This window comes from Natator depressus, chromosome 5 (assembly GCF_965152275.1).
Source record: "Natator depressus isolate rNatDep1 chromosome 5, rNatDep2.hap1, whole genome shotgun sequence".
Taxonomy (NCBI): Eukaryota; Metazoa; Chordata; order Testudines; family Cheloniidae; genus Natator; species Natator depressus.
In genome coordinates, this window is record NC_134238.1 from 18,758,398 (window position 1) to 18,774,980 (window position 16,583).

Sequence of the window (16,583 nt, forward strand, 5' to 3'; positions counted from 1 at the left end):
TATTAAACAGACAATCCCACAAAAATTTACTTTTTTTTTTAAATATTCCCTTCCTATTACACCGATGGCTCTTTGAAATATTGAAATTGTCTATCTGCTTCCTTGTCTAGGCAAATGCAATCCAAAGAGTTAATATCTAAGACACATTACCCTATTGATTTGGGCTCCTGTCCTTTCCAATTGTCTTTCATTGGGATGACCAACCACCTACAGGACATAGGGATTTGCATGAGAGCTAGCTGGGTGAAGCTCGATCAAAATCAGGCACCCTCAGTTGATGGCTTATGTCCATTGTGTCCTAATCTCAGTGTACAGACCCAACACTGGTGCTAGATGTGGAGTGGCAGTCAGGGCCAGGTGGACATTTTCCCATCTGTTTTTGTCAATATGAGTGTAACCTTTGATTTCAGATGAAGACATGGACTTCCTTTCCTCCCTAGCATGCCTGGCCTCCTAAGAGTCATAGGGCCAGGTTTTCTGCTGTGCCCTATATCTGCTGGGCAATGGGAAGTAGATGCTGCAGCTCTCTGATTCTGGAACCCTTCCCATGCCAGGCCTGAGGTACTTCAAAGTAATCTAGGGGCTCTCTAAAATATACCCATCAGTTATGGCCCATTCACTGGTGGAGAATAGCTGAAGCAACATGCTCCCTCATGCAGGATTGGCTCCTGGCATTGGACATTACCTTTTAGAGACCACTTCTCCCACTCATTTGCCCTTTAAAAAGAGCTATCTAAATGTGATGGAGTATCAGACGTGTTAAGTACTGAATGTTAGAACTCAATGAAAAATGTTTGCAACAACTTATCTAATCAAAACAATTGTCTCATAATATAATTTAAACTATTTATATAAAACAGCTGTAAATATAATGAAACAAAGAGAATTCACAATACTGTGAGGGAAAAGAAAAACTTAACGGGATTTCAAGTACATATTAATTTGTAGCAGATCATGGTGCAAAACCAAAGAAGTGACAAATATGAGTCACCCCAGGGCTGATGTGCATGCATAGTGAAGAATATGGCAGCTATTCCCCATATGCGCCTTGTTGAAAGCACTCAATCAACAAAGTATGTAGGAAAATATAAGGGCTTAAATAATATTCACAATTGACTAGTGTTTTGGGGTGCCCTCTGTTTTTGGATGCCAAATTTAAGGCACCTTAAAGGGTACTGTTCTAAAATCAGGCCCCTTTATGGTGTCTCAAGTTAGACACCCAAAAATGGAGATACCCAAAATCACGGCACTTTTGAAAATTTCAGTCATAATAGTTGCTGAATTTCTTCACACCAAATGCAGCTCTTATTCTGGAAATTAAAATAATTCTCAGGGCCTAATGCTGAAGAAGAATGTTCAAAGCAAATCCTTTTTGGCCAAGGAGAAGACCTGGTAAGCTAACAACCGTTTCGAACACATTCTCCTCACCTGCTACCAAGTAAAGTTTGCTTCCTGTATTGTCTGGTTAGGTGGTTCTTAGTCTTTATATTTCTTCAGCTTCTAGAACATTTTGGAATAGACAAATACAAAAATAATCTATGAATTAGCTTGCATCAAAACCTGCATTTTATACTCTTTTTTTTACTGATTTTATACTCTTCTTAAATCTGCCTTTTGTTCTTTTCATTGTTGTTGTTGTTTAAATGTTTTCCTTATGACTGAATAAAAGAGGGGGAGGGATAGCTCAGTGGTTTGAATATTGGCCTGCTAAACTCAGGGTTGTGAGTTCAATCCTTGAGGGGGCCATTTAGGGATCTGGGGCAAAACTTGGAGATAGGTCCTGCTTTGAGCAGAGGGTTGAACTAGATGACCTCCTGAAGTCCCTTCCAACCCTGATATTCTAAGCAAGAAAGGGGTCAGTCCAGAAAACCTTATGCTTAGCTTTAAGCATATGAGTAGTTCCACTTATTTCGCTAGGATTACTCACATGCTTAAAGGTAAGCATGACCATAAGTGCTTTACTATATTGGGGCCAAAGTCACTGTGCTGAGCTGCCAAAAATTTATGAAGAGTTCTTTGGGCTAGATGAATGTTATAAAGTTAGATATGCTAAAACTAGTTTGAAAAATATGAGATAATTCCAAAACTCACAAGTACTTGTCTACATTTAGGGAAGGGTATTGTCAGAATCCTTTTTAGGAATTCAGGTGTCTATAAATCTACAGCAAAGTCTTGTATTGTATTATTCCTTAGAGCCCATTGAAAGAGCTTGAGCTAGAAGGAAACAGCTGATTCACCTACTGTCCCTTTATCTATAAGTCATGGTATTTTACTTCCATTTTTGCAACCAACCCGTAGCCAGCTGGTTGGATGGTTGAATTTACATATCTGAACCAGCACTGAAACACTTTTCACATATGTGTAGGATGACTATCCTTTGTTTCTGCAGATACTTCCATCTTTGATCTAATGTGCCTATCCCATCTTGTCATTGTTTTCAATGTGTGCTCGTGCCAGGAAATATTTTGCCAATAGTGTCCAATGAGAAATGATAAAATTACTCAAGAATGTGCAAAAACATGATGAAGCATTTTGTAAATATGTAATTTTCTCAGAATATTTTTTATTTTATTTACATTTATTTTGAATGACTTGCAGTTTAGAGAAAGCCTTAAAGGACCCAGTTCTGCAAACCCTTATTCACAGTGGTGGCCCTTAGGTGGGTTGACCCCATGAAGGCAATGGAACTACTCACGTCATGTATGTGTAAGGCTCCTAGAATGGTCTTTAACTGTTGTCTGGGGGAGAAAGAGTACTAATAAAGGGACAAAACACATGAAAAAATAACAAGTGATTTTTGGTTTTTGAACTTTCAGAAACTTCCTAGATTGATCTACATTAGGATGAATCCTAAATTAATTGCTATTCTGAAAGGTGCTAATGGCTGCCATCAGTGGAGTTTTGGTTCTGAAGACAATCACAGACCTTGATAAAGCCAATGGCTGCACCCAGCACCCTCCTTCAGCCTCGACAGAAGATGCACTGAAGACCCTCTATGTAGTAAAGAAAGCTGCATAAAATGGAGGCTACCACCCAAGGCACTAGGCCACATGACAAGCCTGAGATAACCTATGTGGCCTGAGAGGTTTCCCTGGTTGCAAACACAAGGGCTAGGATATTTGTTTGTAGCCTGTGTGTGCTGGAAGCAGAAAAGCCTAGAGAAGGAGTTTTAATCATGACTGTGAGAGGAAGCAAAGAAACAGAGCTTCTTCTTGGCCACACAGCTCACACGAATAGCAGACTTGGGAATTTCTGAGCAAGAAAACCGCCTGCTATGATTTGTTTCTGCTGTGCTCGCACAAATGGGGTCCTGTGTACATTTCTGTAAATAAACAAGATTACACCAAGAATATATCTGACACATAACTAATTTATCCTCATAACAGAAACTGCCCTACCAGGGTAGCCTTAAATTCTGGCTTAGCACTTGAGCCAAAGGGTCATGTTTGTTTGAACTCTGCCCTGAGTTGCCCTAACACAACATTGTATTTTGGCCCCACCGGATTGATATTTACAATATTCTTAGTAAAAGTTGGAACAAAACTATAGGATTATGACTAGAGATGGGTTCATCAATTCAGAAAAAAAAATAAAACTCTCCCACGAAACTTTGCTTAGGACTGAAATGTTAGCCAGGCAAGATGTCAGATTTCCAAATTTCATGGCTCAGCTTCTGGAGAGTCTAAGGGCCCCATTCTGATCTCAGTTACATCAGTTTTATACTGTATTTCCATTGACTTCAATCCAATTACTCTTGAAATACACAGCTGTCATTGAAATTAGAATCAGGTTCTAAGGGTAAAAAAAAAAAAAAACAGTCTTAGTGTGGCATCAGCAGAGTAGCATCTACACCATGGCTGAGTTTGGGAAGCTTTGAGTGCCTAACTTGAGTCACTAACTTTGAATGCCTCCATCTTTGGGTGCCCAACTTGAAGTATCTTGGACCTCCGTTTTAGAGGAGATGAGCTCCTGCAGCTCCTCTTGAAGTCATTTGGAATCGTGGGTGCTCAGCAGCTCTGCAGATCGAGCCCAAGGTGTCTTATGTTGGGCCCCAAAACTCAAAGCATCCTAAAATTGTAGCCAGTTTTGAAAAGTTTGCCATTAGCCCTGATGTCTGATTCTGGAGGTGAAAGTTCTCTGCTCAGTTTCTATAGCATTTAGACTTGCCGCTTGTGCCAAGTAATGGACATTTATACCTCTGGCTTTTGATGGTTTCACTCATGGTCTACAGTCTTGTCATTTGGCGTTAAATACAGCTTATTGGACACATAATGAGAGAAACATTTAAATCTAAATGTGGTAACTCTTGCTTTTTTCTTTTTTTTGTCCTTGTATCAGAAAATGCTGTTGAACCCGGTGTGTTGATATAGCAGTGGTGATATACTGTGCTGACTATGCTCCCAAAATCACTGGGCTCATGAAACCTGGAGCAGTTTCTTCTTTGACTGTTCCTGGCTGGGAACCCCTGAGGCCACCACACCATCATCTTTGAGAAATAAAGTTACTGATCCATAAATAGATGGTCATTTTTCACCTTTTAGCAGTGTAATAATTGTAATAATTCATGTGAATGATGACACTTGTGCTAAAAACAGAACCCTACTCTTTCATTTGAAAGGTGTTGGTAAATATGTTTTAAACGGCTGTGCTACCACTTATATTTTTAAAATATAAAATGTGATGCATTTCCAAGTATATAGAATATGTGCATTTTCCAGCTCTTATGGCAAATACACAGTTACAGTATTATAAGAGAGTTGCACATGGCACTGTGGGGAATTGTTCCTTTCCCAACATTTTCAGCGGACAGATGCACAGTAGAAGGATGGCTCTTTGTGTAATTAGAAAGGAGGACCTATGGGACATGACACAGTTGTAATTCGCCCATGGATAAGATGGAGGTGGCAGCATGATGCATACCATTAGCATAACACAAGTGGAGCTTTTCTTTTTGTGCAATAGCACACGTCAACGCAAAAATTGAACGAAACAACCTGAGGTTCAGTTTAATCATATTTTCTCTATTGGCAGAGAGGGTATGTTCTTTTCTCCATGGACTTCATGATCCTATTGTGTACCTTGCCCTGTGCCCTTTCTGTAACCAGACTATGAAATCAAATACTAGATCCCTGAATAATCACTGGCAAAGTTAAGGGCCTGATTAACTTCAAAGGGCTTTGGATCAGGCCCTACATCTTTTTGGCACAGTGTAATGCCATGTTAATTTAGAAGATAATGTGGCTGTATTGATTTCATTATTCCATATTGATATGTGCAGTGTAAGTTAATATTTTTTTTAAACTGTAACCGAACCGGTCAATCACATTGGGCAAGTGTCATACTTGCCCCAAATGAATATTTTCAGGTAAAATAACTGTTTTTCTAATTAAAGATGAGATCACTCTATTCAGAGTCAATATTTTGCTATTCAGCTATTCTTCTGAAGAGTATGGACACAATTGGAGGATCAGAGCGAGGGCAGAACACAGTACTGAGCACCAACATATCAGAAGCTAGGATAGTCTAAGGTGGACAGTAAGGCAAATACAGAGCATGAGAAAGAAATATTAGTACCAGAATTCCAAAGACCATAACTATGGTTGGGCAATATAAAATTGATCATACGATCATAGGATCATTGATCATAGGACTCAAAAGGACCAACTAATTTTGGCTTAGAAAACTGATTCAGTCTCTATGCAATTTATCTCTAGGCTCCAGTAAGACAAAGGGCAGCTGCTAAACACTGTTATATGGCTTGTGGTCTGAAATGATTTCTGAAAGGATTCTTCATTTTTAGCTGATGATCAGTGTTCAATTAAAGTCCTTGTTTCCAGAGGTTGAACTCAATCCAGTAAAGTTGACAGTTACCTTGAATTTATATGTAGTTTTAGTGGGAGGCAGTCAAAGCCAGTTATGTTGTTACCTCCCAATGTGCCACCATGTAATTCATTGTAATGGAAAGTGAACTGAAATAAATGGTATGCCGTGTATGTGACCACTCCAGGGTCCAACAAAGATCAGTTCTGCTTCTAATAAGAACAGAATAGTGCTCTCTGGGTGAAATCCTGGGCCCATTGTCATGAATGGGAGTTATGCCATTGAGTTTAATGGTGCTACAATTTCACTTAATAGATTTAGGTATATAATCTGGGTGGTTTCTTAAGGCTTGATTCAAAGCTCATTGAAATCAGTGGCCTGAGGGGTGAGAAGCCATGTTAGTGATTCATACCATTTTTTAAACCGAGGATCTCTTTCTGCAGTGACCTTGCATAGCTGTGGTATGTGGTATTTACCTAGAGAGAAATAGGCCCCAAATATGAAAAGGTAACATGAAATGAATGCTCACAGATAGCTAAAACTAAGTATCTTATCTTGGTGGGACAGCTGGAGCCCTTTCACACGTAAAGAGGCTTTCCAGCATAATACAGTCCCCCTTGCTTTAAATACCGTATGTAAGAATCAATGCAGCCCTCGCTTTTAGTCAGATAGTCCTTAATGATAGCTGCATGAGCTGCATTTGGAGATAGTAATGTGCCAGTAATCTGATGATATACTGCCACCTAGTGTTGTTTCTACAAAAGGCAAGGAGATACATCATTAGATAGAATGTTTGAGTCACAGAAAAGAGGTAGATGGATGTAGAAGCCCTCTACACCAACATTCCACACAAAGATGGACTACAAGCCGTCAGGAACACTATCCCTGATAATGTCACGGCAAACCTGGTGGCTGAACTTTGTGACTTTGTCCTCACCCATAACTATTTCACATTTGGGGATAATGTATACCTTCAAATCAGCGGCACTGCTATGGGTACCCGCATGGCCCCACAGTATGCCAACATTTTTATGGCTGACTTAGAACAACGCTTCCTCAGCTCTCGTCCCCTAATGCCCCTACTCTACTTGCGCTATATTGATGACATCTTCATCATCTGGACCCATGGAAAAGAAGCCCTTGAGGAATTCCACCATGATTTCAACAATCTCCAACCCACCATCACCCTCAGCCTGGTCCAGTCCACACAAGAAATCCACTTCCTGGACACTACAGTGCTAATAAGCGATGGTCACATAAACACCACCCTATAGCGGAAACCTACTGACTACTATTGTTACCTACATGCCTCCAGCTTTCACCCAGATCACACTACACGATCCATCGTCTACAGCCAAGCTCTACGATACAACCGCATTTGCTCCAACCCCTCAGACAGAGACAAACACCTACAAGATCTCTATCAAGCATTCTTACAACTACAATACCCACCTGCTGAAGTGAAGAAACAAATTGACAGAACCAGAAGAGTACCCAGAAGTCACCTACTACAGGACAGGCCCAACAAAGATAATAACAGAACGCCACTAGCCATCACCTTCAGCCCCCAACTAAAACCTCTCCAATGCATCATCAAGGATCTACAACCTATCCTGAAGGATGACCCATCACTCTCACAAATCTTGGGAGACAGGCCAGTCCTTGCCTACAGACAGCCCCCCAATCTGAAGCAAATACTCACCAGCAACCACACACCACACAACAGAACCACTAACCCAGGAACCTATCCTTACAACAAAGCCCGTTGCCAACTGTGTCCACATATCTATTCAGGGGACACCATCATAGGGCCTAATCACATCAGCCACACTATCAGAGGCTCGTTCATCTGCACATCTACCAATGTGATATATGCCGTCATGTGCCAGCAATGCCCCTCTGCCATGTACATTGGTCAAACTGGACAGTCCCTACGTAAAAGAATAAATGGACACAAATCAGATGTCAAGAATTATAACATTCATAAACCAGTCGGAGAACTCTTCAATCTCTCTGGTCACTCCATTACAGACCTAAAGGTCACAATATTACAACAAAAAGACTTCAAAAACACACTCCAATGAGAGACTGCTGAATTGGAATTAATTTGCAAACTGGATACAATTAACTTAGGCTTGAATAGAGACTGGGAGTGGATGTGTCATTACACAAAGTAATACTATTTCACCATGTTTATTTCCTCCCCCCCCGCCCACTGCTCCTCAGACGTTCCTGTTAACTGCTGGCAATGGCCCACCTTGATTATCACTACAAAAGGTTTTCTTTCCCCCACCCCCGCCCCGCCCCGCTCTCCTGCTGGTAATAGCTCATCTTAAGTGATCACTCTCCTTACAATGTGTATGATAACACCCATTTTTTCATGTTCTGTGTGTATATAAATCTCCTCACTCTATTTTCCACTGAATGCATCTGATGAAGTGAGCTGTAGCTCACGAAAGCTTATGCTCAAATAAATTGGTTAGTCTCTAAGGTGCCACAAGTACTCCTTTTCTTTTTGCGAATACAGACTAACATGGCTGCTACTCAGAAAAGTAGCTGTAGAACACTATCCAGGAAGACTCTTTGCTCCAGGAGGGCAAATTCACTGATGAGATAAGCAAGGCCAAGTCCATTAAAGACTAATGGAATCATGTGCACTTCTGTCTCCAGTGAATTTGCTTCTGTGCATTTACCCCACCTACAATACATCAAATCCACTGTGTTATGGATGTCATACAATGTTACTCCTGGTCAGGTGGCCGAAGTGTCAGTCCATACCACCTGGCACTGATATAGGTACAATCACAAGAAGGGTGTTATGTTCCTCCTTCCCCCAACATTTTAAGCAAGACCATTTGTCGTCTCCAACTTTTGCCAGGATTCATTTTCCATATAAATATGCCAAATCTTGAGTCTGCGCAAGTGCAATATTTCCGAAACTCTTCTGCCTACCCAGAGTTCTAGTGAAGGAAATCATTTTTCCTTTAAACTGAATATGGGCTTTGCTAAGAAACAAAGCTGTGAAATAGGAGGTGCTGGGGAGAAACAGCTTTAACTGGTTCTGTTTTCTTTAAACGTTTTTTTCCCTGTTGGTTTTCTGAGTGGTTCCATTCCTGCAAACACTTACATATGTGATTAACTTTACTACCATGAATATTCCCATTGATTAAATGGTAATAAAAATAAGACATGCTTAAGTGTTTGTAGGGTCATGGCCTATGTTAGTTACTTCATTACTGATGTTTACTTCATTCTTTGGAAGATAATCAGTATATGTAGGGTCTTCAGCCAGCTCTGTTCCAAACTATTAGACCTAAAATGTGAAATTTTTCATTGAAAATTTTTTTCAACAAAAAATGCTTCTCATTTCTTTCAAAATGTTTTAACTGAATATAAGGAAAGATTTGACCTTCTCAATTATCGTTCAATAACTAGGAAGTTTGTGTAATAATGTCATTAGCAACATGCTACTTTTGGAAACGTCTAGTCAGGATTTCAGAATATTCATATAATACTACTTACCATTTACCAAACATTTCCCACAGTTCTTGCATTACATTAGTACTGTCTCAATACAACATATCGAAATATCAGCCTGATCACCTAGCTCTGCATAGAACTGCCTGAAATTTAGTAATGACATCAGTGAAACTTGAACTTCCTGAAACCAAGAACTGACTTCAACGGGGCTACTAAGAAGACTAAGGTTAAGTATGTCTATAGGTGTCTGCAAGTTCAGGTGCTTCATTGTTAGCCTGCTGTGTAAATACAGTCCTACAACTACATCCGTGTATCTTATGATGCACTCACTGACTCGTAGGTGCTTTCCATGCACACAAGAAGGATGGTCCCTCCTCTGAGGAGATCACAGTCTATCATCATATTTATGTAAAAGGGGGCAGAGTTGAGATCAGTGCTGGCATTTTCTTATTTTTGAGTACTTAATTGTACAGCCAAAGTGTTCCCTTAATGTAGCATTTTTTGGGCGACCACTTTCTCTTTCTCTCTCTTGTTTTACAGATACAGAAACACATGCACCGACACACTCCATGAAAGATAGAGGCCTGCGTAACAGATGGACAGATACAAATTTCATTAGGGCCACTGCTCAGTCCAAAAAAGCAGTAATCTCCAAAACAGTGCCTGGGGGGTTGGGGAAAAAAATATAGCAGTATGCCCCTCACCCCCATCTCTTTATGTTCATTTCAGGCAGTGATTAGATTGACCCCAATATTCCTCTTTACCTGTGACATATAGCCACTCTTCTCCCCACACACACACAGTTTGATAAGCCAAAAGAGTTTCCTTTTGTGCTTAAATATCTTAAGATGAGTCTACCATGCTCTTCCGTCTCCAACCCTACACCAACCCTTCCCTTGCTGACAAGGAAATACAAACAACACTGTAGGAACCCGACATGCAGACACACCCACACGCACACACCATCTTAACACACACACACACACACACCTTAATGTCCATAGAATCATAGAAATGTAAGGCTGGAAGGGACACCAAGAGGTCAACTTGTCCATCTCCCCACACATAGGAAGATTGTCCCCTTCTACCCATTCTTTAATCTTTTCTATTGTTCTCTCCTACTACCTCCCATTTATACCTTTGTAGCATTTTTCCTTTTTCTTCTTTTCTTTCTCCCTTTTACTATTTTGTTCCCTCTTCTTCTGTCTCTCAAATGCCCTCTCTGTTGTGTGTCTTTCTGGCCACTTGCATGCAGAAATTAGGAGTCAGCATGGTCTGCTGTTTTGAATATCAGGTCTTAAGTGATTTGTCCAAGGTCACAAAATGACCTGGAAATACCTAATAGCCTAGGATTCTTCTCCTAAATTTCTGAAACCCATTGGAGCCCAGATCTGGAAAAAGAACTCAAGAATAACTCATAAAATTGGAAGGTATAGTTCACTCAATCTGACTCATGAAACATTCCCATGTGGAAATTCCTCTCTGGAACACATTGGTCTGCCCTTGACTGCAGTAATTGGACTCAGTACATTATTCCATGTGTGTATGTATCATCTCAACTTTATTTAAGCTGTGTAGCCTGAAACCTATGATAGAACGGAGGCGATTGAGTGAGCTCTTTTATGGCATCTACTGGAGACTAAGAGAAGTCGACTGCGTGAGTCAGTACCTTATTTACCTGTGAACTGCAGGTAGTTTGGGGTATGGCTAAGTATTGTACTTTGGAGATTATTCTGCTGAGAAAAGCCTGGACAATGACTGGGTATAGGATCACCCTGACAAAAAAAAACCCTGATGTTTGCCAAGTTGGGTAAGAGGCCCTGCACAGAGCTAGGAAATGAAAGAAGAAAGACTGCACATTCATGGCTTGCTCCTGGGAATACCTCTCTGGGGGATGGGGACTCTGATGAGTTTTTAAGGCTACCGATAACCTCAAATCTGAAAGAGCTGAGTTAAGAGCTATAATTACCGCAGAGCTCACCAGAGGTCCTGGTTGTCTAGCTAGTGAAAAACATCAATCAGACCCCAGCAGCGGTTCCAGACACCTGCCAGTAGGCAGAGCAAGGCAGCAGTTGGATTCACCCATGGGCCACAGCTTCCAGCAGGCGAGCGGCAGAGTGAGATCAGTTGCATGCACTATAGTGGGAGCAGAGAAATTCATAGCAACTGTCTACGTCAGCCTAGTGATGCAGGTGAGTCCCCCCGTCCTAGCTGGTGAAATCATTATAGCAGGACGGGTGGTGGAGCCCCAGAGCTGCCTACAAAACAGGGACCATGATTTTCCTGGACTCCTGGAACTACAAGCTGTAAGTGAGGAAGTTGGGGACCCGTGAATTGAGAGTGGGAGCCTGGTAGGCAGAACAAACTGCATCAGCCAAGCTAGGTCCCAATTATTAGGAAGTGTGACTTATGCACCCTGAGGTAAATGGTGGTGGAAGGTACGACACAGAAAATACTTGTGCCAGTTCAACCAAGCCATTCCCTTTTCTTTCCTCCCCCAAATAAAGTTCTTTGTTTAAACCTTTGTGCTTGCGAGTGGGTACAGATTTGCCTAGCAAAGGTGCCCAGAATGCTTATAGGTTCCCAGATTACTGGGTGGGGGCTCAAGTAATAAAAAATTAAGAAATTATAGAGAATCCCCTAAAATAAGGACCTGGCTCTAGTTGCTGCTGACACCACTGGCAGAAGGGTTACATTTAGTTATTTATTTGAGGATAACCTTTTATGGGACCAATACAAAATGTAGAATACATTTCAGGCCACAAAGGTAGCGGCTGCAGGTGATGCCACAGATACCCAATTCTGTTCCACTGAGGTTAATGCAGTCAGGCTGGATTTATACAGACGTACCAGGGCTGAGATGCCGGCCCAAACTATGGAAAACTATTACATAGTCCACTCTTGTTCTGTGCTTGTGGGAGCTCAATATTCCTAATGGGTGCTGCACATGCAATATTGTAATCTCATTTATGTGGGTGTAAATCTGGAATAAACCCATTGACGTCAGTGAAGTTACTGTGCATAGACACCTGCGTAACTGAGAGCTGCATCTAGGTCAAGATTTGCAGTGTGGAGTGGAGAGCAGAGCGTTGATCTGTGCAGGTGAACTAAGCAGGACCTCGGCAGCTACAAACATTTCCTGCATTAATTTCTCCCTAATTTGAAAACGTTCCACACTGATGGCTGCATTTTTTTCTTTCTGAGTTAACGATACCACAACTTCCTTCATTAGTAAAATCTCAGAGGGCAGATGCTGTTCTCTTTGTTCTACACTGCATCACCTCAGAGACAGCTCTCTCCCTTCTAATGTATCAAGAACTGTATTTGTAACAGATGAGAGATCAGTAAAGTAGCCTTGAAACAGATCTCAATAAAACAGAAAAGGGTAATAATACAGTTCCTATCCACTGCGGATTTCAGCAAATGTTCCTTTCCTTCTCAATACAAATCTTATATATATAAATATCTTAGATATCTGCCAGAGTGGGTAAGCAAGACAACTCTACCTTAATATAAGAAAGGAAGTTGCAGCCTCAGCAGGGGTAAATGGGTTTCCTGCAGGTTTAAGAAGATTTCTCTGATCCAAACTGGGGTGCTTGAACAGTTCAGATAATGAAATGAAATGAATTTTCAACTGCTATAGAAATGCTGCTCCGTGGACCCAGATGTGGATCACCATTGCTGCTTGCTGAGTATAATTCATTTGAGCACAGATGTTCATTTCTTAAAAGTGTCCCCTTCCTTTTATTTTAAGGAGCTTGCATGCTATTATGTTGGGAGTGTAAAGTGGGAAACTGAGTCATACATCTACCCAATTTAGTCTTAATCAGTTTCTGCCTTTATTTAATACAATTTCAGACAGAATTATTGTCACTTACAATGTCTGGACATACATTCATGCCAGACAAGTAAGAACAGACAAGATGGAATAGATAAACGGGACCAAGTTATCACATACCAGGGCACCTCCAGGATGGCCATCACCTCACCTGTTCTCCTGGTCTGATCCTTCAGGATCCTTCTTCAGTTTCCAGTTTTGGAGCTCATTTTCACACATACTCTTAAACATTTTCATATTCTCCATTACCTAATTTTCCTCCCATCGGTGTTCAAATCCCCCCTCATTCTTCTCTTCTGCAGACTAAATAATCCCATTTCCCTCAGCCACTCCTCATAAATCATGTGCTCCAGCCCCCTAATCATTTTTGTTGCCCTCTGCTGGACTTGTTCCAATTTTTCCACATCCTTCTTGTAGTGTGGGGCCCAAAACTGGACACAGTACTCCAGATGAGGCCTCACCAATGCCGAAGAGGGGAGTGATCATGTCCCTTGATCTGCTCGCAATGCTCCTATTTAAACAGCCCAAAATGCTGTTAGCCTTCTTGTCAACAACGGCACACTGTTGACTCATATCCAGCTTCTTGTCCACTGTAATCCCTAGGTCCTTTTCTGCAGAACTTCTGTCTAGCCATTTGGTCCCTAGTCTGCAGCAGTGCATGGGATTCTTCCGTCCTAAGTGCAGGACTCTGCACTTGTCCTTGTTGAACCTCATCAGATTTCTTTTGGTCCAATCCTCTAACTTGTCTAGGGCCCTCTGTATCCTATCCCTACCCTCCAGCGTATCTACCACTCCTCCCAGTTTAGTGTCATCTGAAAACTTGCTGAGGGTGCAATCCACGCCATCCTCCAGATCATTAATGAAAATATTGAACAAAACCGGCCCCAGGACCGACCCTTGGGGCACTCTGCTTGATACCGGCTGCCAACTAGACATGGAGCCATTGATCACTACCCGTTGAGCCCGAAGATATAGCCAGCTTTCTATCCACCTTATAGTCCATTCATCTAGCCCATACTTCTTAAACCTGCTGGCAAGAATACTGTGGGAGACCGTATCAAAAACTTTGCTAAAGTCAAGGAATAACATGTCCACTGGTTTCCCCTCATCCACAGAGCCAGTTATCTCATCATAGAAGGCAATTAGGTTAGTTAGGCATGACTTGCCCTTGGTAAATCCATGTTGACTGTTCCTGATCACTTTCCTCTGCTCGAAGTGCTTCAAAATTGATTCCTTGAGGACCTGCTCCTTGATTTTTCCAGGGATTGAGGTGAGTGTTCTCAACATGGATCAGGGTGATAGATATGGACCATTGTGTTCCCAGATCCTTGGAACTTGCCTCCTACCTAGATCCATAACAGACCATGTACGTCAGCCTTCAAGGTGCATTGCAAGGCCCACCTTTTCTCCTTTGCCCATTGGCAGATGAATGCTGGGTGGGCTGGGTGTGGCTCTCTGAGGACTCTGTGTGTGGTCAATATATTTCTCTTACCACAGTGTATTTGATTTGATCTGGAGGAACTGATGGGTCTGTTTATTTAGTATATTTTTATGTGGATGGATGCTCTTTTATAGTTTGTAAAAAAAAATCAAAATAGATAAAGAAAAGTATGCTGATGCAGTTACCTTTTTCAGCAGAGGCTTTTCCTGGCCCCTTAACTACGTAGATTGTTCCATTTTGGGGAGCCATGGATAAAGCTCGGTTTGGATTCAGTCTTCAGTGCAGTAACGGAAACAGACATCATCTGTCAAGGGACACAGCACATTAGCAATTATTATTGTCAAGCTTTCCTTTTTTAATCAAAAAGGTTTAATAGGTTCTATGTGCAAGACTCATGTCTGACAAAAAAAAACCCCACACAAACAATGTGTGCTTCACATCAAGGATTGGCCCAGATTATCCACTAATTTATTTAATTTGTCTCATACGGTTTCACATCCAATCTATGTTCTAACCACTTAAAGGCAATTGACAATAATAGCCTTTACTGCTCACTTTATATGTAGTTCATTTACTGTTGTGCTGCCAGCATTGTGTCCAGGGGCTTCCACAAAAGTCACCCTGCCCTTTAACCTGTTGCAGAGAGAAAAGGGGTGAAGAACTGGCATCTCCACCAGAATCAGGGAAATTATCTTAATTTCCCCTTTGATCTAGTGGCTGACATTTTAACAAGTTGCTACTGGGAGTTTCCCAGAACCTGGTCCACTGAGTCGCTGGTCTCACTAAGTTCAGAGGTTTCACTTGTCTCACTGGCATCTTGCCTGAGATGACCCTACCACTTATGACCACTAAACATAGTCAGCCAGATCAATTCCTGATGAGGTTGCACCAGGCACCTGGTCCACCTGGACAAATTCTCTCCTTAGTTACATAGATGGAATCCCATTGGCTTCAATGGGGTTGCATCAGTGTGAGTTTCTGATCCTGCAGATACCTAGGCATGGGATTAAAAGGCTTGTGTTTGCAGAATCAGGGCCTAAAAGGTCTATTCTGCTTTTCCTCAAGTGTCATTATTTAAGAGAAACTGAATTGAAGTATTGTTCCATTCAAAAGTTGAGTTCAATTAAGATTATTTGGAAATCACATTTTTTCCAAAATGACTATACTCATATGTATAAAGTTTCTATATAATTTCATGAAATAATTATTGTAATTAGCATCTTAATTTGAATTTAGAAGCAATTTCCTCCTCCCCCCTTCCCCTTTTTTCTTTTCTTTTTTTTCCTTTTTGAAAATCTAAATTAATTCCCTGGGAAACTGATGAGAATTTTTCAAACTAGAAATAAATGCATGTAATAAATTAAGAGATAAGGGAACAGGCAGAGATTATTCTGCAATTAAAGTTTACAGAATTAATTCCACTTAAGATCCTTAGAGTTTAATGTGAAAAAGCCAATAGCATCTCTCTTCTATTCTGAACGAAGCATCTTCTAAAACTTTGAAGGCAGAAGAGTGCCATAGAAGCATATACAGTCATCAATATTCCTCCAACCATTAATAATCAAAGAGATTTCAATACATCTTTCACTGTTTGACATTTAAAATATAAATAAATATAAGGTACCAAACATTAGCAAACTGAATGAAAACTTGGACAGGTGATTGAAAGTTGAATGTGAATATTTGTTTTTTACCCAAATGAATGTAAATTTCATTAGTTGATAATTAAAAGGAAATTATACAGACATTACAATTACTGCCAATGGCATAAATTATGAAACTATATGGCAAAACAATTTAGGAATTCACACTGCTGTTCCTATTGTCAATTTGGTTACCAAAGAAACCAGGAATAAATAATATACTCAGTGACTATGCAAATGAAGTCTTGATGTGTTGCTAGGCTGTTAAAGCTAATGTCATTGTATAAAACAATAATGTTAAACATTATTAGTTTTTTAATTATGTCAGTTAATTAGACTTGTTCCCGTTAATTGCCTATGA